We start from the raw sequence: 22,967 nt of genomic DNA, 5'->3' as shown, positions 1-22,967 counted from the left end.
AGCTTGGCGGCACGACCCCCGGAAGTGAACCCCGCGTGGTCAGCGGCGCCGCGTTTGCGCAGTTCCGGTCGCGCCGCTCCCGGCAGCAGAGAATGGGTGCTTGAGGTGGTTTGCTGGGACTCAGCGGCCGGGATCCCTCTGGGACAGAGGGTCTTAAAGACTGACAGTTCCGAGGGAAAGGCGGCTCTTAGTCGCAAGGTCCCCTCTCTAAAATAAAGGGATCCATCCAAACTGAGGTCCGGAAGAGAAAGGATGAGGGCTACGTGCTACCGCAAGGTCCAAGCCGCGCGGTTAGGCTTTTTGACTCGGGGAGGAGTTCTTGCCCGGGTTTACTGAGCCCGCGGTGGCCCTTCCGAGCCAGCGTTAGGTGTGACCTGTACGGCGTGCGAGGACGGAACACGGGTTAATGGAGAAGCGCGAGTGGGAACGACGGAGCCAGAAAGCACGTGGGGAGTAGGGGAAGCGCCGTTGGATGCGCGGTTCCTGATTCGCTGAGCCTCTGGTTCCCCTCTGAGCGACCTGGAAACCATGGCATCCCAGCGATTCCTTCCAGATGCTAAGTCCTAAGTTTTTTGAAGGTGGAAACGTGGTTGGGTTTTGTTTGGGGTTTTTTTCGGGCGGGGGTGGTATTTCCTACAATATTTGGGACAATTTCCGCAGGGCTGGGAAGTAGGCGCTCAGTGTTTGTTATTAAACTCTTAAGTACCCACTAACTTGTAAGATTGATTAGAAACAGTAATTGCAGCTGCGGGATCTATCAGACGCTCACTGCCTGCCAGCCACCTTTTCACAATGTACCGTTCTTACTCCCAGGAACGCTTATCCAGCCAAGCTTTTGGAAGTAAGGTGTGCGTTAATCATCAAAATTTGAACTTTAAAAGCTTAAAATTTTGTTACTATACCTCTGCATTCACAGAGGGGCTATACATTCAGTCAGCCCTCACTGAGCCTCCTATCTCCTGGTCTGTTTATTCCCACAAAGAAGAAAAGTGGGGTAGGCGTCCAATCCGTGGTCAATTCTTTTTGCATAGGCTGAAAGAAAGGATGATTGTCTTTGGAGAACATCAAGACTACAAGTGCCTGCTATGCTTAAGATATACGTGCTATGAGCAAGTTAAGAGTATCTTTTTTTTTAATTGAAGTATAGTTGATTTACAATATCGTGTTAGTTTCAGGTGTACAGCACAGTGATTCAGTTATACATATATATACATATGTATCTGTTCTTTTTCAGATTCTTCTCCCTTATAGGTTATTACAAAATATTGAGTAATAGTTCCTTGTGCTATACAGTAGGTCCTTGTTGGTTATCTGTTTTATATATAGTAGTGTGTATGTTAATCCCAACCTCCTAATTTATCCCTCCCCCCAAAAGAATATCTTTTTAAAAAAAAAAGCTTAAATCATGACTGTCATACAAATATAAACACATGTCAAAGATTTAATTTAACTCACTAATTCATGAGGAAGTAGGTAAGATGACACATGTGGTTCAGAGATGAATCCAAAAGGCAGGCACATGTATGCGGTCAGGAATGCTGCAATGAATTTGCTTAATAGAGCCAAAACTGGCTTCTTCTTCTGGCTTCTGACAATGGGGAGGTCAACTGAACTTCTACCAGACAAGATTCATTTGTATGTCTGATATCGGTGGACAAAAGTTGTTACCAAGTTGGTCAACTGGACCTGCGCCGGGGTCCTAGCCCCAGCCGAGATCTCTTGTCTTTTTCCGATCAGATTCGCACAGACAATGATGAAACCAGTGCCGAGACTGGAACAGTACCAGCTGTATTTAGTGGCCAAAGAATGGAATGGGGGAATCTAGTTCGCAAATCAACTTCTCCACCCAGTTCAGGTGGAGCCACCAAATATATTGGCAGGTCGAGGTAAAAAGGAGGGAATTGGAAGGAGTGGGAGGAATATTCTTGACTTACTGGAGAACAGGGGTGTGGTTTGGACCTTGAACTGTTGCAAGTCTCCTTTTCAGTCTTTATGTGGGCTTTTCTGGTTGTTGTCATGGCAGTCGTCAACTTCCTGGCCCTGGTGGGTGTGGCATTTAACATATGCTAATATATTACAGTCAGAGTATAACGAGGCTCAAGGTCTACTGGAAGTCAAATCTTTGGCCATCTTGGGCCTGGTTGGTTCTAACCAGTTCTTATTTTTTTTCTCTTTGCATCTTCCTCCTGAAACTTAGATAAGAATAATTGGTTTCCATTCGAGGGAGGGTCAGGGATATGATTCTGGGGCAACAGCCTTGGTAACAGAATCACTTGGATTGCTTTCGATTCTCCAAAACCTATAGAGTTATAAGTAGCTTAAAGCAAAGAAAAAAATCCATAGAACCACATAACCCAAGGGTGTGCATGACAACACCTAGTTGTCCATTGAAGGCACCCAATAATTTTTTTTGACCCATTTCAAAGTCTTTCACAAAAAGACTCATAATTCTCTGTATAGTCTTGTATAGGCTTGTTTATTGTAACTTTAAAATTGCATTGTTACTACAGGAAATAGCACAGTAAAATCATTCGTTAAAATATTTAACAGGGATGACAGCAGCTGACAAAAACAATTCCACTCTTTCAAGGATTTTCATCTCTTTCTCAACAGACTTGATATGTGGTCTTCTGCAAGTCATTTCCCCTCTCCAAACCTCAGCTTTTTTTTTTTTTTAATCTCTAAAATATGAGCTCAGACGATTTCTAAGGTTGCTTCCTGTTCTGAGACTGTGGTTCAACACAGTTTTTTTGCCTCACCTTGATTTCATAAGGCCCATAGTACCAAAAACCGAACATTGGAGGCCCTTGCAGGGATGGGAAACATCCCATCTTCAGGATTAGTTCTGTTTACCCACCAGGAGCTAGTTTCCAGCTAACCACTCATCCCAGGAAATAGTTCTTTTAAAGTGGAGCCTCTGTTCAACCATGTGGAAAGATCCGCAGCCTCATTCAAAGTAAAAGGAATGAATGCAAATTTAAAGTACCAGGAGACCCCATTTTTCACCTAGTGAGTTGGCAAAGATGAAAGTTTGGTGACTCTCTGTTGGCAAGGCAGCCCAAATTGGTGCCATTGTCAATTTATTCAGCTCTTTGCAGAGCAAGATAGCAATGTGAATCACAAAAATCTAAGTGTAAGTACCCTTTGACCCAGCAGTCCCACTCAGGAATTTATCCTACAGATAGACTCACCCATGTACACAAAGATGTTTGCACTTCAGTATTTACAGTAGGATGTTTGTAGAAGCAAAAAACTGCATCGCCCTGTATGCCATCAGTATATTAAATAAAGTATGTTATACATACAAATGGAATGCTGTGGTGTGCAGTGGCCTTTGAGGTATATTAAGTCCATGTGTAAAACGGTATTTGTGTGAAAAAGAAGATTTGGGGGATATATATATGTACACAGAATATCCCTGGAAAAATATACAAGGAATAGGTCTGTAACTTATTAAGCTTGTAAACCATGGATCCATTTTTAAATACATAAAAATAAATGAGACAACCCAATAGAACAATTGGCAAAACACAGGTACTTCACAAAAGAATATCTAAAACATGAAAAAATGCTCATTTTCATTAGTCATCAGGGAAATGCAAACTTAAACCACAATGAAATCGTATTCACACACCCACTAGAATGGCTAACGTGAAAAAACAAGTGCTGGCAAACATGTAGAAAGACTGGGACTTCCATACGCTTCACTGCTGGGGGTAGGAATGTGATTATTAAACCGCCCAGGGCAACTGTTAGGAGTATCTGCTGAAGGTGGACCAAAAGACTTGTGCTAGAATGTTCCCACAATACACAGTACAGGGTGGTTCATGGATGTTTAGGTTGTTTGTAGTTTGGGGCTAGAATGAATGAATCGTGGTATACGTTTACAGTGAAATACTGTACAGAATGAAAGTACACACTACGTACAACAATACAAATAAATCTCACAAATAGGATGTTGAATAAAAGAAGCAAGACATGAAAGAGTACATACTATATAATTTTATTAATAAAAAGCTCAAACTTGGGCAAAACTGATCTTTGGTGTAGGAAGACAGGGCAGGGCAGTGGTGACCACTGAGGTGGGGATGCTAGGGTGCTAGTTATATTCTATTTCTTGATCTGGGTGCTGGTTGTATGAGTGTTCACCTGGTAAACATTCAGCCACGTACATCTATGATTTGTATGCTGTACTTTAAGTAAACAGTGGGAGAAAGAGAGAGACTGCCAACGGTTGTACAGTGGAAAATCAGAAATTTCTTCAGAAGGGAGTTTGGGTGGTTTCTTATTTTTTCCCCTGAGATCGTGATGTTGAATGCATCAGGAAGCCAGAAGGTTGAAACTCCACAACCCGTGGTGTTGAACAAGGCCCAGGAAGTCCAAAAACCCAAAGTGGTATGATACGTTCCTGAATTCCTTTTCACTGGGCCACCTCACCTCCAGCTGCGGGTCAAGCCTGCTGGGGCAGCAGGCTTGTGCTTGGGGCTCTGTGTCCCCTGGATGTCCCAAGCTGGCTCTGTGTCCCCTGGATGTCCCAAGCTGGCTCTCTCATGCCCTTCAGGACTTGACTCGGAGCACATCTTCCTCCCCGGCACCCCACTGAAAAATTCTCCCTCTCTCCCATTCCTGCAACAGTTCACTTCCCCCTCCCTGCTTTGCTCCTGGTCACACGTCAGCTAACATCCTCTGTCACTTAGTATCCCGTTGTTTATCCCTCACTGCAACGCAAGCCTCGTGAAAGGCAGGGATTTTGTTGGTCTCGTTCGCTGTCAAAATGCAGCGACTCAATAAATACGCATTGAACGAATGAATGAACATGCCATGGTTGGCCCCTTTTTCAGACAAACAGGCCCAGTGAGTTTAAGGGGTGTGCTGAAGGTCACACAGCTAGGAGCGCAGCCGCGCTGCCTCATAGACTCTTCATCCGCATGTCTGTGAAACTGGTACGATCTCTTTGCACAGCTGAGAAAACGGGCTCAGAGGTAAGTGACCGCCCCAAAGAAGCCGAGCACAGCTAGCCTGCGGACCTCATTTTGTCCAGCTCTGAAGATCCTGCTCTTCATACCATAACGTTCTCACTCTCTAAGGAGCCGGAGGCCATGCGCTCTACATAGCAGCTCTATACCAAGTCCTGAGGGCTCACCTGGGATGTGGTCCCCAGCTCCTCCTACCAGGACCTGATCCACCAAGTTGCCTGGAAGCAAGTCCCTGCCCGTTTGTGCTCTGGCTCCAGTAACTCAGTTCTCTTCTTTTCCTCCACCTCCACCCCCCAGATCCTTATCTTAAACCTATATTGGTTCATTCAACAAATATTTAATGGTCTACTCTCGGAACCATGTTAAGTGCTGCAGACACGGGGGTGAGCAAAACCAAAGTTCCTACCTGTTGCGGAGCTCAGAGACGAATTAAACAGATAAAAAAAGTGGACAAGCCACATTGCCTGCTTTATCCTGTATAGTTCTTTTTTGGATTCATCCTCTAATCAAAGTATTTTGAATATTGATTCACCCATCAAATGAATATACTACTTCTCCCACCTTTTTTTCATGCCCGTTATACAATATCACAAGATATCTTAGCAAATGCTTGGTTCCAGGTATCTGTTGCTTTCCCTTTTTTTTTTTTTTCATAAATTTATTTATTTATTTTTGGCTGCGTTGGGTCTTCATTGCTGTGCGCAGGCTTTCTCTAGTTGCGGCGAGTGGGGACGACTCTTCGTTGCGGTGCGCGGGCTTCTCATTGCGGTGGCTTCTCTTGTTGTGGAGCACGGGCTCTAGGTGCGCGGGCTTCAGTAATTGTGGCATACAGGCTCAGTAGTTGTGGCGCACGGGCTTAGTTGCTCCGCCGCATGTGGGATCTTTCCGGACCAGGGCTCGAACCCCTGTCTCCTGCATTGGCAGGCGGATTCTTAACCACTGCGCCACCAAGGAAGTCCCTGTTGCTTTCCCTTGCCTGCCTCAAATCCACCCCTCTTCTTCTGGCAAGAGCACCTCAGTTTCCCATGGGCACCCACCCTTCCCTTCCTCTCCACCCAGTAGTTAGGTGGGGCTGATCCCCAAAACCTGGCCTCAGCGGTTGGTTTAAGGGCATGAGCACATGAGTGCTGCTGGTCCATTCAGACCAAATCCTGAGACGTTTGCTGGAAATACTGAAGGAGAAAATTCTTTTTTTCCACAGTGGCTGCTAACTTGAGAGAACATAAGCCTGTTGCTGCTGAAGACCACTCTATAAAAAGAACCTGGTCTGAGAGTGAAGCCCAGCTCAGAGGGAAGCAGTCAAGAAGGTGAGAGAGACCAAGTTCTGATGACATCACTTGGCCCCTGGATCCTGCTGGGCCAACCCCAGAACTTTTCAGTTTTTGAAAAAACAGTTTGCCGGGATTTCTGTCACTCATTACTGAAAGAATTTTGGTAAATATACCTTCCAGGTCCAAATACACTACTTCTATCATATTTCCTTGAATTACGAGTCTATAGATTTCGTAGCTTGAAATCTCATGGTTAAGCCCGCATGACTTGATCTTTGACATCAGTGCTTCCTCTTCTGAGGGGTCACAGATGTTTTTCATGAGTTATCTGGCCTGAATTCTTCCCAGGCCCAATGTCAAGTTCACTGGTCTGTGGTTTATAGAACTCACTCTCCCCGCCTTTTTTTTAATAAAATGGCCATATCATCTGCCTCTCTCCAACTTTCTGGCAAGTACAGAATATCTTTTATGTGGTATGGAGAGATAAGGTCCATGTGAATCTCTTGAGGAGAAATGACATTTCCCCCAAATGGAATCCGACCCTGAATGAACTCATTTTCCAATTTCCTTGAACAGTTGGTATCTCCAGAGTCAGAACAAGGCTGCAAGAGCCCATGCCTGGTTCTGGGTTCACTCACTGAACCAAGGAAGGACTTCCTCTGGCCACAGATATGACCCTCCTCCATCCCATAAAGTCTTCCTGATGGGCTTGTATTCTGCTGGACGCAGGGCAGAAACTCACAGGGACCAATGGCATGCCCACCAATCTGTAGTGGCCACATAAGGGAATGAACGCCACCTTCCACTCCTTCCCTTCCTGAATTCATACCAAGCTTAAAACACCCAGAGATCCGGTTTCTTGCACATGATGGCTACACTGAGCTGGTCAAGCAAATCTGGAATGGACCTGTGGTGCTGAAGGCCCCATAACCCTTGTGGAACCACAGCTCCCAGCTTCATCCTCCACGTTGGTCCCTTTAACTTCCCCCAACAATTTTTTTTTTTTTCTTAACTTTTTGGTCACACCACACAGGCATGCAAGATCTTAGTTCCCCAACCAGGAATCGAACCCATGCCCCCTGCAGTGGGGAACGGAGTCTTAATCACTGGACTGCCAGGGAAGTCCTCCCTCCCAGAAAGTCTTTTAAGTTCAATAGGCCACCTTCCCAGAGATCAGTAGCTCCATGCTTGGGGCACAGGAAAGACACTTGATCATCAATCCATATGTCATCTTTTCTCCTACATGGCAGATCTTTAGTTCCTTCTGCCTAACTGCTAGGACTTCGGAGAACCCCCAGTTTTCTGAAATTGACAGTCTGCCCTCGTTCAGATACCAGGGCATTCATGTAAAGGTAGAGTTTTATTATGTCATACAGCCAACCCCCAGAAGGAGCACTGTAGCTCTGCAATGTAGCTCTGGAAATGTCTTTAGAGAATTTGAGGCATCAGAGCCCACACACTGTTTTGCTAGGTGCTGGAACCAAGTTTGCCATAACCGCAAAATTATTGGGAGGGGGTGTCAGTTTACATTTCTGTACTTGCTCTAGAACTGAAAAAGCTCCCGTAGGAGATACTTTTATTTTTTACCTTTTGTGGTTTTGGTTGGTTTGTTTGGATTGAAGAGACGTGGAAGAAACCCAAACCCGACAGCCTGAAAATTGTGTTTATTGTATCTGGTGAAAAGATGCTGATTGGCCTAGACGTTTTGGAGCAGAAGGTGGGATCCATCAGCTTTAAGAAGCCCCCTTTCAAAAAATCAATCGGCCTCAAATTGCCCTTCTATTCCATACATCCTTGCTTGACTTGTTTCACAAGTATGCTCGTTAATGTCAAGACGTCACCCTAACTCTGAAATAGGCCAGGAGGAAATGGCAAAGGACATCCTTGTTTTAAAGGTGCGGACACCACGGCGGGGAAGCAACCAGAATCAGGCCCTACTTTCTGGCTCCCTGCCGGGGCTCCCCCCTCCAAAATCACCAAATCTCCCACTCATTTGTTTGCAGAGCGGCCTGCGCCCACCCAGCTCTGCCCCGCCTGGGAGAACACCCTAGTTTTGAGCAGATCCAGCAAACAGGGTTCCCGGGACCCTCTGTTAGAGCGAACCACGGGAAGTCCCCGAGCGTGCTCCCAGGGCCGCAGGACGAGGCCTCCCCGCCGAGGGGCGACCCCAGGCCCGAGCGACGCGGGACGTGGGCCGAAACCCTCGGGAGGGCCGGGCGCCGACAGCTGCACCGCCCCCTCACGTGACGCCGCTCCCGGGCCGCCCCGCGCCTGCGCAGACGGGACCGGGAGGAGGGGCGCCGGGAGGGGGCGGGCGCGGGCGCGGGCGCGGGGGCGGGCGCGGCCAGCTGACTGACAGCTCGCGCGGGCCGGCGCTTCAGAAGGACCCGGCTCTGGGGCCGGCGCAGTGGCCGCATTCCCGAGCCCGACGGCGCCCGCTCGCTCCCCGTCTGCCCGGCCGGCCGGCCGGCCCCCGCCGCGGTGAGAGGGGACCCTGCCAGCGGCCAAGAGGGGAGGGCGTGCCGGGTTCTCCCGGCGGCGAGGGGGCTCTCCGAGGGGCGACAGCTGGAGCGCCCAGGGACCGGCGGGTGAGGGACCGTGGGGTGGGGTCGAGGGCCTCTGGGGTTTCTGCAGGAAATGGGAAGGCGGGGCAGGAGCCCACCGTGTGAGGAGCAGTGCGATACCTGAGGGGGGGGGCTGGACAAGGTGTCCCCGCTCCCCGGTGGCTGACGGTGTCGCCAGGTGGCTTAGGGATGGAGCCGGTTCCCCCCCGCCCCCCGCCCTGCCTCGACTCCTGGAAGGGCGTGCTGGGGAGGGGTGCGTGGGACCGGGATGGGAAAGACAGTTGCCAAGTTGTGCTGTGTGTTGGATTTTAAGTTTTCTGTCCCTCTGCTCCTGGGGTGGCAGCTGGGGGCGGCATGGGGGCCAAGGAGAGAGGGCCCAGCTTGTGCCTTCCCAGGGCCCCCTCCTCCCCACGCTCAGGAAGCAGGAGGAGCTTTGCAGAGGGGCCAGCACTACCGACACAGTGTTAGAGGCTGTTTGGAACAGCTGGTTCAGAGTGGCCTGCACCCGCGTCCGGGGTCTTGGAAAGGACAGGATGCGGTCCTTCTGGAGCTGGGTGCGAGTTGCCCCTTGGTGGGGTCTGGGCTTCCCTGGGTTGTACGTTGATTGTATTTGGGAAGAGGAAGAGGACTTGGCAGTGGGCACGAGCCAGCTCCTGTGACTCTGCCTAAGTGTGAGGCCAGGGTGCCAGCCTGCAGACTGGGCGGGAACTCACCTCTGAGCTGGCACAGGTGAGGTGCTTGACATGCAGGCTGTCCCTGAGGCGAGTCAGCGTTTGGAGGCAAGCCAACAGCTGTCAAGGACCAGGCTGCTGTAGCCAGGCCGCCCTCCAGACCATTGTCACCTAATGCTAAGGTTTTGGGCTCATTTGCTTAGAGGCACCCCCTCCCTCACCCTAAACCAGGGCAGCCAAGATGCTTAACACCGAATTAAGTAAAGAAAAAGAAATCCAGTTGTATTACACGTGAGCGCTTCTTCCCATCTTTTCACGGTTCTGTTTGGAAGTGTATGTTCTCCCATTGTTCCATCTCTCCCTTGGGCTGTCACTGGGTTTTTTTTTTGGTTTTTTTTTTTTTGTGGTACGCGGGCCTCTCACTGTTGTGGCCTCTCCCCGTTGCGGAGCACAGGCTCCGGACGCACAGGCCCAGCGGCCATGGCTCACGGGCCCAACCGCTCCACGGCATGTGGGATCTTCCCAGACCGGGGCACGAACCCGTTTCCCCTGCATCGGCAGGCGGACTCTCAACCACTGCGCCACCAGGGAGGCCCCTGTCACTGGTTTTTATTTCCACCTTGTGCAGAAATAGGACTGCTTACGCATTTGAAACACAGGGCGACCGGCTATTGAGATCAGCTCACAATGAGAAAGTTGACTCATGAGATTCTCTTTTTCCGTTAAAGAAATGAAGATGGCTAAGGACTCAGGCATAGACACTTCAGCGAGCAGCAGATTAACTTCTCATTTGGTTCTGGAGTACATTCCCATGTTTTGTTTTGTTTTGTTTTTTTGCAGTGTTTGTCTTTTGTATGGCCTGTGTGAGTTAATGTGAAGATAGTTCATATTACTTAAGAACATAACAACTAAGGCCAGTGAAAAGCTACTCGGTGACCTGAGTAAATCACAAACCTTAAATAAGTTGCTTTGGATTTCCAGAGAGTGGAGGGTATCCACAGGTATTAGATGTGCTTCTTTTTGCATGACTATAGCTTTGGTTCTTTGAAGGTAAATTGCTTTGGGGTGACCCCAAATGGCTCTGAGGGCACTTCTTTTAGGATAGTCTTTAGGAAGGGTTTAGGGTGGGGTGAGTCATGCTACGTGCCTCCCCATCCTCCCTCAAAAAAGAAAATAATCTGGTTAAAAGAACCATCAGAAGCAGCCTGGGAAGAGAAAACGTCAGGAAAAGTCAACCCTCATGACACGCAAAGGGAGGGGTAAAAATGCTTATTGCCAGTGATAACCCCTCACTTTTACAGGACAGTCATTTGCAAACGTGTTTCACACAGAATCTTAATTGATCTTCACAAATGTCACAGATGAGGAAACTGAGGCCAGGTGACTTGCTCAAGGTCCCTTAGCTGCTAGGGGGCAAAGCAGAGTGTTAACCCTAGCCATCTGACACCAGATGCAATGGCCCGTCACCACTCTGCCGAGTGGGATGTGGGAAGGATGAGGACAGATGACACACACACCCCAGGGCCCTAGGGCTTTCCCAGCATCCTTCTCTCCCACCGCTTGCCCCACCTGCTAAGTCGGCTTGGCTCGCAGGTGTGGATTCTCTTCACCACTTCCCTCTATCCCAGGCTTGGGAGTCTGCGCCTACTCAGATTTGTTGAAGTCTTTGAGAAATCTAGTGGGAGGTATGATTGCAGGGAGTGTCTTTTGCCCAAGCGCTCAGTGTTTCCTAATAGTCTAGGTGTCTTCAGCCATGTGATGCAAGAGACCAAAGCAATTCTAGGGCAACTTGCCATAATCATTTTGCTTGTCCTCCACCCGGAAGAAAAATGCAGTGGTTGTGAAACCTGAGGAGTTGACCCAGTACTTTTGTTTATTTTATCCAGTTTTTTATGCATGGCATTGTTCGCGTTATAGTGACACTTTTTTTTTTTTTAAGAGGGCACAGCTGTTCTCATTAGGGAAGAATGAGCTTGAATCCTGTTTTCTCGATCTGAGCATCTAGATCTGAAAAAGGACACCAGCGGAGGTTATCTGAGATGCGTTTCAGCAGGTCAGTGGTACAAAACAGAATTAAAACCAAGGCAGTCTTGGGGCACATCAGTGGACATGTAGATCTGGAATGACAAAGGTGAAAGTTCTCTTCTACTTCATGCTTAGAATATCGAGTTCTCTTCTGGGCTTCACATTTAGTGAAGGACATAGGAAAAAACATCAAGCATATTTACTGGAAATTGCTACAGTGGGGAATGAACGAGAGCTGGTAAGCCTGGAAATCTTGGGAGTCAAGATTCAGGAATGTCGTTTATTAGACTTGTTCTGTGGAGGTCCAAGATCCCAAGAATGAAAGGACAAAAGTTATACTTAAAAAGGCTTCAGTTATAAGAACTTTATGGTGTCAGAGTGATCTTTTAAAAACTAAGAATCAAATCATGGCTCTCCCCAGTGACTTCTCAGTAGTCTTGGGGTCAGATGCAAACTTCTCACCTGGGTCTACTGTACAAGGACTGACTGGCCTTCCTTGTTTCTCCAGCTTCATCAATTAACCCTCTCTCACTCTCTCACAGAAGTCCCTCTTTCTTTCTGTGCCTTGACCAGGTCTAGCTTGCTCTGGCTGTTCCTCCGGCCAGATTCTCCGTGGCTGACTCCTTGTCATTCAGGTCACTGGTCCAGTATCACATGCTTAGTGGGACCTTCCCTAACAATATAAATAACTTCATCCTGGTCCCCAACCCACTCACTCGTGTTACGGTGTTTTACTTTCTTCAAAACATCAGAAATGGCCTTATTTGTAAGCGCTTTTATTGCCTGCTCCCCATTTTACCATTGTATCAGCAGTGCTCCAAACAGTGCCTGCCTGGCACGTAGTAGGTGCTCAATGAATATTTGTTGAGTGAATGATTTGTACCACAGATCTTCTCAAAGATGGGAGGGGTTGCTGCATTGGTAGATACTAAACTAGTCTTCTTTTACTAGAGACAGTCATCCATAGGCTGGCTAGCTGACCATCGGGCAAGAGAATTCAAGCATTAGATAGACAGTAAAACCAGATCCTTTTCTGTATGAGTCTCCTAGGTCTGCTATAACAAAGTACCACAGACTCGGGGGCTTAAAGCAATAGATATTCTCTTACGGATCTGGAGACAAGACATCCAAAATCAAGGTGTCAGCAGGGTTGGTTCCTTCTTGGGGGCTCAGAGGGAGCGTCCGTTCGGGGCCCCCTCCCAGCCTCTGGGGGTTTCCAGCCATCCTTTCTGTTCCTCAGCTTGCAGCTGCATGACTCCTACTCCTGCCTCTGTGGTCACATGGCCTTCTCTGCACGTGTGCATGCGTGCATGTGTGTGCGTGTGTGTGTGTGTGTGTGTGTGTGTTTTCACATTATCTTCCCTCTGTGTGTCTCTCTCTGTCTCCTCTCTTCTTGTAAGGACACCAGTCAAATGGGCTTTGGGGCCCACCCTATTCCATAATGACTTTATCTTAACTAATTACATCTGCAAAGACCCTGTTTCCAAATAACGTCCCATTAACAGGTTCCAGTGCTTCAGACTTCAACGTCTCTTTTGATTGTTCAATTCAATGCATAACACCGTCTAACTTCGAGATCCATTGACCTTTTAAAGGGAAAAACTGGCAGGAGGGGCTGGGTTATTTTTCAGGCTAAGGATGTGGTTTTGGATGTTTGTGCCCAAAGCGTTTGTAATCCTTACAACTCGCAACTAACAGCTTGTGATCTATGTGTGGCCCAGGTGAGGGGAGGGAGGGTCTGAGCCGTTGAGTGACTTTCCGGAGGTCGTGCAGGACCCCACCAACCTCCTGACTGATTGCAGAGCCCGTGGCCTCCCCTCCCCTCCCCCATCCGCCAGTGGCCAGGCCTTTCTCGTGGCTCTGGCCCAGGTTAGGATGCGGGTTTCTCCGAAGACTCTTCAGGGGCCCTGGAGGGATGATCTCCTCCCTTGGCTTCTGCTTTACCCCGTCGTCCTTGTGGTAGAGGAGTGGCTCAGTGACGGTGAGATAAGCGGTGCAGCTGGACACGATGTTCCCAGGTCAGACCTCACACAGCTGGTCAAAGCCGGAGGCCACAACGTCAGAGAAGTCACGTTTTTCCTTTGTTGGGCTTTTCCAGTGATTCTGAGGGGCTTTTAAGTAAGGTCTGGAGAATTCTGAGTTTCGGTGACTCAGATTTTGACCCTGAACAAGTATTGCTGATGTTCTAAAGATGAGCCGTGCAGGAGTTCGTAGAGAGACTTTGCTGATTGGGGCCCGGGGGGGTGGGGGCGGTGAGAGCAGGGCAGGCTGCCAGCAAAAGCGCCTTGTCCCTTCGCCTTCAGAGACCTTTTTGTTTCTGTCTCTGTCTCTCCCAAATACCCGATTTCCCCCCCTCCCTCATTTCATTTTTAGTTGGCTGGGTCATACATGCAGATGGTACAAAACTCAAAAAATACAGAAAGATGTCCAGTGAAAAGTGGTTTCTGTCACTGCTTCCCCTGCCCTCCCCCAGCTTCCCAGTCTCTTCCCCAGTGGCACCATCTCCGCCAGTTTCTTCTGCCTCCTTGCAGAGACCTTGCTGTCCTTTACTGTCCCCAAGCATCACCTCCACCCCACCCCGCCCCACCGCACGGACTGTGCCCCCATCCCTGCTTTCGTTCCTCCGGCCTTTTCAGACCCCCTGCTGTGGGCACCTGAGAGGCTGGTCTGGTCCCGGGTGCTAAGAGCTAATGACAACACCTCAGCCAAGAGCTTTATATTTAGACGAGAGGTGCTTAAAAGAAATGAGTCTGTAACGGTAAAATGTGGGGCTTTCAGGGAAGAGTGTGGGGAGAGAGCTTGTATTTATGGGGTGCTTTTTAGATCAGGTTCCTTGAACTTCAGGGTTAGCCCTGATGAAGAGGTGAGTACAGAGACTCAGAGAAGGAAGCAGGGAGGGGCAGTTGATGGTGTGTTTCCCCAGGGCATCGAGATGGTGTCTTCCCAGCTCGGATTTGCTGTGCCGGGTGCTCTCTGGGGGTTGTCACTAACCCTCACAAGAACACGGATGGGGGAGCTGCTGTTCCCCTCCCCATTTCACAGGTGAGAAAGCTGAGGCACAGAGAAGCGGAACGATGTGCCTCCGTCACATCTGCTTGTAAGGGCAGAGCTGGCTCGCAGCTCCAGGCAGGTTCAGTCCAGGTACCAAAGCTGTGTGTACATGTCATCTCCCCTGAGTTTGGTGGTATCTTCATAGCTCTCAAAAGGCAGCGTGATCCCAGTGTGGCACACGGGTGACACTCCATGTTGTGCCCCAGAGGAGGAACCTCACAGAAGGAAAATCTGTCATCCCTCAGGCTTTCTGGGCTCATTCAAGAAATGTTCTCCTGCCTCTAAAGATGCAAAATGATGGGACTTCCCTGGCGGTTCAGTGGCTAAGTCTTCGCCTTCCAATGCAGGAGGTGTGGGTTCGATCCCTGGTTGGGGAGCTGAGATCCCACATGCCTCATGGCCAAACAAACAAAACAAAACAGAAGCAATATTGTAACAAATTCAGTTAAGACTGAAAAAAAAGGCAAAATGAATGACCAAGACTCATCCCACCGTAGGGATAATCTCCAACAAAAGCTGAAAGAAATGGTAAATTCGGAGGGGAAAAAGAGAGAAATGGGGATTATTTTTTTCTCCCGTTTACCAAATCCACATGCGCAAGCTTGTGCCTGGGTGCAGGCCGTGTTTCTCAGGGACAGCCTTTCACAGACAGGTGTGCTCTGAGGCCTTTGCATCACAGCCTGGCATGAGTCAGAGAAGATGATTCACCAGTAGCAAAAATGACCAATGAGCTGGGGAAAAAGGAGACTCTAGGATCAGCAGAGCAAAGGGAAAATACCAGAGTAAATGAGCTTGGAGGGCTGCTGTGCAGCTGACATCCTTGAGCGAGAGGCTTTGGGTGTAAAGCAGGGAGGCTAAGATCAAAAATAGGGCCCAAGGGGCTTCCCTGGTGGCGCAGTGGTTGGGAGTCTGCCTGCCAATGCAGGGGACACAGGTTCGTGCCCCGGTCTGGGAAGATCCCACATGCCGCGGAGCGGCTGGGCCCGTGAGCCGTGGCCACTGAGCCTGCGCGTCCGGAGCCTGTGTTCCGCAACGGGAGAGGTTACAACAGTGAGAGGCCCGCGTACCGCAAAAAACAAAAAAAATAGGGCCCAAGAAAAGTGGGGGAAAAAACCCCACCAGAGAAGAAAACGGACCTGAACTGTGCGTTAATAGTAAATACCAAGAATGAAGTAAAAGAATTAAGTGAGATCAGAACAGTGAAAACGTAAGACCCCTCCCCACTTAATTCGTGTGGTGGTGTACAGGAATAGGAAACCGGTCCACGGAGAAAAGCTGGTCCGGTCCCCTCTCCGCTCTAGGAGGGGGTAGATTATGCTGAAGCTCTTGAAGCAGCAGGATCACGCTTAGAACCCCGCGGCTCCGTGTGGGTGATGAACAACTTCAGGGCCACCCCTGGTCGGGGAACTAAGATCCCACATGCCGTGTGGTGCGGCCAAAGAGAAAAAGAAAAAAATCTCACTTACCTGAAAGAAGAAAGTAAGGAGGATGAAAGAGGTCGTCTACATAATCAAAATCTAACGTGAGGGGAATTAACAAGAATCCTGTGCCCTGTGGCAAAGGCCTCATCTCTCAGGTCACATCGAGGGGCTGAAACCCGAGGGGTCCTGCTAGGTTGAGCCCTCCCGCCTGGTGGTCCTGCTGTGTCCTCGCCTCCGTGTGCAGCATCTTTGCAAAATCGAAAACAGACTGTGGCGTTCCCCTGGTGCAAACCCTCCAGCGCTCTCCCGTTGTTCCTGGGATGAAATCCCGACTCCGTAACGTGGCTCCCAAGCCCCTGCCTAGTGCACGGCCTGCAGCTCTGGCAACCTCAGCTGGACCAAGTTCACTCCCACCGCAGAGCCCGTAAACTTGTCTTTTCCTGGGGCGGAGGACGCAGGTGGTGGAGGTGCCTCAGGCTGAGCCACATGCATGGGCTTCAGCTTCTAGCAGCCACATGAAACAAGTAAAGGAAACAGGCCCAGTTAATTTTGCTGGCAGGTTTTATTTAATCCAAGATATCCAGAATATTATCACTGACATATCTAATCAACATAAAAATTGTTAAGACAGCGTACATTCTCTTTCTGTGCTAAGTCTGGGATCTGCGCGGTTGGCACGTCTCAGTTTGAACGAGCCACATTCCCTGGCTCAGTGACCACACGGGGACAGTGGCTGCAGCTCTAACCTGCTTGTGCTTCACTCACGGCACTTAGGACAGACTGTGATGCTGTCTGTTTACCTCTGTTCTCCGACTTGAGCACACGCTCCTGGAGGCCCGGACTTTTGTTTGCCTTGTCCACGTGGCCCAGCACCTGGCACCCTGTGATGCTCAAGAATGTTTATTGAGTGATCAGATAAACACGTGACCGAGCAAAGGAGCCTCACCTCCATCCTCTTCATGTCCCAGAGGCAACTCAGTAGTTAGTGCCATTTGGAGCCTCTTCGATCAGGGGCATTGCATGCACAAGGTTCCCTGCTTCTTGTAGGTCCCTAACTATTTCATATCGGGACTTGTGTATTGTCAAAGGCCCATCATGATTATTCTTTATTGGGCTTTTTTGGGGGGAGCGACAGTGATACTAACGAGAGAAGGATTTTCAAAAGGAAGCAGTTAACAGGATTGAGACCCTGGTGGTGTTACTGCTGAGAGTTAATCTAGATCAGGGATTTCAACTGGGGACAACATCTAGGGACCTTTTGGTTGTCACGACTGGGGCTTGCTTCTGGCATCCAGTGGGTGGAGGCAAGGGATGCTTCTAACCATGCTACAGTTTGGCACACGGGACAGACCCCACTACCAAGAATTATCCAGCCTGCGTGTTGATGGAGCCACTGTTGGAAGCCCTGCTGTAGATCAGCACGGCTCCACATTGGCTGCGTTTCTGAATTGCCTCTGGTAACGTCAGGGAGGTTATTAGTCTCCAGAAACTTGACAGGTTCTACGCCGGGCCCCATCCTTTCATTCCCTTGTCTCTCTTTCATGTAAACCGGCCCCTACTTATCATTTATTTTCCTAAAAGGATAGCCCAAACGGGAGCTGCCTCCAGCTAAAGCCCTTGAGATGAAAGAAAATCAGCTCCACGTTTACAGCATGAATTAGAATTCTGCAGAGAAGACATGTGGAGAAGCCCGCGCCTCGAGAACCATGGATCAATGCACTTTAAGCCCTTGGAAGCCGTTTGGAAAGCTTTGAAGCAAAGCAGCAGCGGAAACCCATCTCTTTTCACCTACGTTGAAATAAACATCTGCCAACTACGCTTTCAAACAAACAAACACGTATTTGTACTCAGAAGCAGGACTGGAGTGCAAAATTACATATATTTCAATTCTTGTTCAATGTTAAGGCCCCCCCAAAATAAGAGAATTCAGTTCTCATAGTATTGTGGGTAGAAAAGGGATTGATTATATATGTTTTGATTTTAAGGTTTTGGGGAATACTTGCAAATATAGAGTTGTGCTAGGCTTGGCAATATTTTTTATCTTTGCCAGTCCTCCGACTAGTTCTGAACAAGTCTGAACAGTTGTGTGTGTGTCGGGTGGTTCCCACTACCCCTCGCCCGCTGCTTCATGCTGTTTTCTCCTGCAATGTCTCCCCTTGTCTGACTGGCAGGCTCCTACCAGATTTGACCCAAGCAGTGCAGTCTAAGTCTCCCCAGGCAGCATCAAAGTCTCCTGCTTCTGGGCTTCCATGCACGTCTGCAGCCTGGAATTACAGCACTTGTCCCGTTGCTATAATCATTTACTTATGTCTGTGTCTTCTTAGATTGTGTTTGGTAAAGGAAGGCCCATATCCTCTTCATCTTTGTATCCCCAGGACTTAATCACAATTCACAGGACATGGTAGGGGCTTAATAAAATGTCTGTCGCACGAATGACCTGAACGCTACAAGATAACACCTTTTATCCGTCACGCTGGTTCGGCCCCCATCCAAGACATGAGGCAGTGGCTCTGTTCTTGGCCTTGGATGGTGAAGTTGCAGGACTCGGCACTGAGCAGAGATGACAAACCAGTCCCAGGGTGGTAGTGGCCCTGCACTGTCCCTGGGTCTCTGTTTTAGTCGGCTGGCGACATTGTGGGCGGAAAGTGTGGGTTCCAGACGCAGCTCTGCATGCACCGCTGTGCAGCTTTGCTGACACGCCATCCCCCGTCCCTTCGCTGCCCTGGGTCTCCTTTTCCCATCTTAGGGCAGCTTCCATGAGTCTGGGCCTTTCCCCTGAGCTTCTTGTCTGCCGCCCCATCCCTTTCTTGTCTGTCTGCCAGCCGCCACCGTCTTCTGGAAATCTGAAGTCTCATCCAAGCCTGACATCTTGGGGTTTTATTCGAGTAAAACAAAATCTAGAATTACGTAGTGCATGACGGTTTTGTTCCCGCTCCTTTGCAAACATCTCCTTTCTTCTTCTCTTTTTTAAATTAATTTATTTTATTTATTTCATTTATTTATTTCATTTTTGGCTGTGTTGGGTCTTTGTTGCTGCGTGCGGACTTTCTCTAGTTGTGGCGAGCGGGGGCTACTCTTCGTTGTGGTGCACGGGCTTCTCACTGCGGTGGCTTCTCTTGTTGCGGAGCACAGGCTCTAGGCGCGCGGGCTTCGGTAGTTGTGTCACGCGGGCTCAGTCGTTGTGGCTCGCGGGCTCAGTCGTTGTGGTGCACGGGCTTAGTTGCTCCGTGGCATGTGGGATCTTCCCGGACCAGGGCTCGAACCCGTGTTCCCTGCCTTGGCAGGCGGATTCTTTTTTTTTTTTTTGTCACCATCATAAAAAATCATTTATTAGATGCCAAATTGCACATCAGATAGACAGCAACTACTGCCCAGTGAGAGCTTGAACTCTAGAGCTAAGACTAATGAGAATATACCAAAAATTGTAAAATCAAAACATTAAACGAATAGCACAAGTGCCTCCAACAAACATATCACTTCTAAGGTATCCAAAGGAACTAGAGATTGCAGCATATTCTCAGGTTTATATAACTGTGTATTTATATCATATCCCCGCACTCCCTAGACTGTTAATACAAGGAAGGATGTCAAAAAATAAGACAAAACACCTGTAGTCAGACAGGCTGTGAAAAGATGGGTAATGGTCATCCTGATACCAGATCAATAGCTCTCTCAATCTACAAAACTAAAACAGATGAATATACACACTTCTCATGAAGATCCTTTAGTTACTTTTTAAACAGATGTCCAAGCAAAAACACTTTCCAATGGAAATCCTATAGGCTTAACAAGTTTAATGAACAATTTCAAATAAGACTCTTTATTCAGATAAATATAACCTGCTTAGTACACATATGTAGTAAATTGGCAGATTACTTTGAGCAGAATCTGCAGTATCAGATTGTATGACATGCTGCAGTCATCAGAACAGTGCCGCTTAATTATATGGAATCGCAGGAGTCAAAGACTCAAAACAGCATTTGCTGTGAAATGTCACTTGTTTTTAGTTTTAACTCCCTGAGTTACTGGGTTAGTCATTTTCTATGTTAAATGCAGAGATGGGGATAGACTATTACCTACTGCAACAAAGCTGTAAACAAAACTATTTTGAGTTCAACTCCTTCAAGAATAACAATTAAATTCCACAGTTTCTTTAATTACAAAATGTAACCTGTTAACATCTGCATGCTATTGGAATAATGCTGTTTCATCAATGGTGGATGTTACGTAACCTGATAGTCCAGGAATCACATTAAGGACTTTGATACACATTTTCATCACTGCATCAACAACAAAACCCAAGAAATTTGTTCAACAGTTGAACTCTTCAGTACAAAGTTTTCACTCTGCATGTGTCAACATCCCTGCTGCAAAATGTCGTAAACCAACCGTCCCTAGCAATGAATTCCTGCATTTAGTTTTTCATCACTATATTAACTTTCATCCAAGTATTCATTAAAACTGACATGGTAGGATAATGATGTCTCTGAATTAATGACCATCTGTGGAATCTGTCAGTTAACACTGTAAACAGAGGGTGAAAAAGCCATCAGCATAAAAATAGCATGGGTCTCACGGATGGACACTGACCGCTTCCTTCAACTCCTTGGGCTCCGAGCAGCTCGAATTACATCCAGCAAATGGATTTAGGTGCAAGTGCCCAACAAAGCAACAACTGAAAATATGCCTCTTTCACAGTAACTGACACTCAGGGATTGTTCTTTCCTCTGCATGCCAATCATTAACAATATTACACCAAAAAGGCATTTTAATTACACTCACGTATATATTAATGTCTTCGTAAAAGATAGTTTTCTAATCCTTTATGGAGACCATCTTTCTACACAATTCTAAGCACCTCAGACAGAGAGACTTGCTGAAGAAGAACCTATAGAAGACCTCGCTGCTTTTTTTTTTTTTTGCGGTACGAGGGCTGTCACTGTTGTGGCCTCTCCCATTGCGGAGCACAGGCTCCGGACGCGCAGGCTCAGTGGCCATGGCTTACAGGCCCAGCCGCTCCACGGCATGTGGGATCTTCCCGGACCGGGGCACGAATCCATGTCCCCTACATCGGCAGGCAGACTCTCAACCACTGCACCACCAGGGAAGCCCCTCGCTTTTTTATTTGAGACCCCGAAGGCCCGGCAGGCTGCTGTCCTGTGACTGAAGGGTGGAGACATCGGAAACAGTGATCCAAGTGTGACTTTGACGTACAGAGCACAGGGTCTCAACTGTGGATCTGCAAACAAGAAGCAAAAGAAGAATGAGCAAGGTGGGGAAACGAGTGGATGAGCTGGGTTAGGGCTGTTGGTTTCCCTTTTCCTCACCAACAGTATCTTCGGCCGGCGGATTCTTAAACACTGCGCCACCAGGGAAGCCTCTCCTTTATTCTTTTTTCTCTTTTTTTTTCTCGACTGTGCCACGCGGCTGACAGGATCTTAGTTCCCTCACCAGGGATCGAACCCGTGCTCCCTGCATTGGAAACTCGGAGTCCTAACCACTGGACCGCCATGGAATTCCCAATTCTTTTATTATTATTTTAAAATCGTTCAGTTTTTTTCCCTGAAGGCCCTGAGTAATTAATATGAAAGCCTAGCATTTGTGGGTGAAAAGTGCTAAACCCTCCTTGTTTGCCTGTCTCTACTAAAATAGGAATTAGAAAACTTCTTTAAATGCTTTGGAATAAATGTCAGATTGCTAAATCAGACATTGCCTGTATCACTTCCAAACAGGAAGACCTGTAGATTGTCTTCTCCGGTAGGGATCGGTGAGGGAGGCTTAATCCACTCCAGTCGTTGACGGCTCTGTGGAGCGTCCTTATCTGTATCCCAAATGAGCACAGTTACCTACTTGCCCTACAGCAAGGCTGTGGACTCAGACTCTGCTGGGGCTTATCTAGACTCTCGTATTTAGCTCTATGGCTTTAGACAGCTACTTAAAAATATCTATCTAAAAAGCTCTTTAGACAGCTTTTCTAAGCCTTAAAGTTTCTTCAGCCGTAAAATAGGGATAATAATAACCTAGCTTCTGTGTTACAGGAGAATTAAATCAGGTTCTCAGCACAGAGTACTTAGCTTAGGGCCTGGTGTGTCGTGAGCATACAATGAGTACTGGTTGCAGTTATCAAAAAGTACTAAATAATTGTAATAGCATTATGGAAAAGAACAGTCCAAGTCAGTGGCTTTGACCTTCTAGAGAGAACGTCACACCGGGAACCACAGCAGGATTCAGGTGCGGCAGGAGGTCTCAGGTGAATGTGCGAGAGGTGGGAGCAGTGACTCTTTTGAGATGTCTGGAAATGCCATCCTTTTATTCAAATTAAAATTTGCCAGGGGGAGAAAATTTTTAGCGAAATGTGATTGTGTATAGCTTCTCTCACGGCTGGTATAAAACTCTTTAAAAGGTTTGGTGAAAGACTCATCTCACATCTCAGACTACTCTATAGAAGTGATAATACTCTGTCATTAGATCCAGTGGTGAAACCCACCCTCACCCCACCCCCGTCTCCCTCTCTGTGTCTCTTTTGCTGTCTCTGTCTCTCTCACTCTCTTTCTGCCTCTGTCTCTGTCTGTCTGTCTTTCTGGTCATTGGAGCAACCTAGCAAGTACGGTCTGGTCAGAGGCCCTTGATGAGATGACACTTTCCTCCATGTCATGTTTCAGGGGATTCTGAGGCCAAAGGCACGTGGGATCTCTTATGTTAACACGAAGAGTCTGGAATGGGATTTTAGGAATATACTCACATTTGCTCAATAAGGGGGCGGCAAGTGGGGAATTGGGGGTAAATCACTTGAGGAAAGAACAAGCAAAACCGGCCGTGGAGGTGGCAACCTGGAAGCAGGCATCCTGTCTCATCCCAGCAGGGCAGCCAGAGCCATCGCCCCCGGTTCTCCTGAGCCCTGGGCCTTGGGCGGAAAGACGGGCCGACGGCCAGCAGAGGTTTGGGTCAGGCTGTGGCCCAGCACAGAGAGTGTGGCCTCCTCCCCAAT

General features: G+C 48.2%; 1 protein-coding gene across 5 annotated transcripts in view; it reads left to right on the top strand.

Moving 5' to 3' along the window:
* Positions 1-8,625: 8,625 nt before the first annotated feature.
* Positions 8,626-22,967, top strand: part of KIAA0513 — a gene marked incomplete at its 3' end in the record, with an annotated part of 59,725 nt that continues 45,383 nt past the window's right edge. For 3 of the 5 annotated variants that reach the window (XR_014292025.1, XM_082605610.1, XM_082605614.1), the window contains exon 1: positions 8,626-8,728. Of the gene's footprint in view, positions 8,836-11,421; positions 11,536-22,967 lie in introns of all 5 variants that reach the window. The other 2 variants (XM_082605611.1, XM_082605612.1) reach the window with 2 other exon arrangements.

This window comes from Mesoplodon mirus (assembly GCF_964341445.2).
Source record: "Mesoplodon mirus genome assembly, chromosome: 19".
Lineage (NCBI taxonomy): Eukaryota > Metazoa > Chordata > Mammalia > Artiodactyla > Ziphiidae > Mesoplodon > Mesoplodon mirus.
Note: the sequence above shows the minus strand (reverse complement) of the source record. Positions and strands in the feature narration are given on the sequence as shown.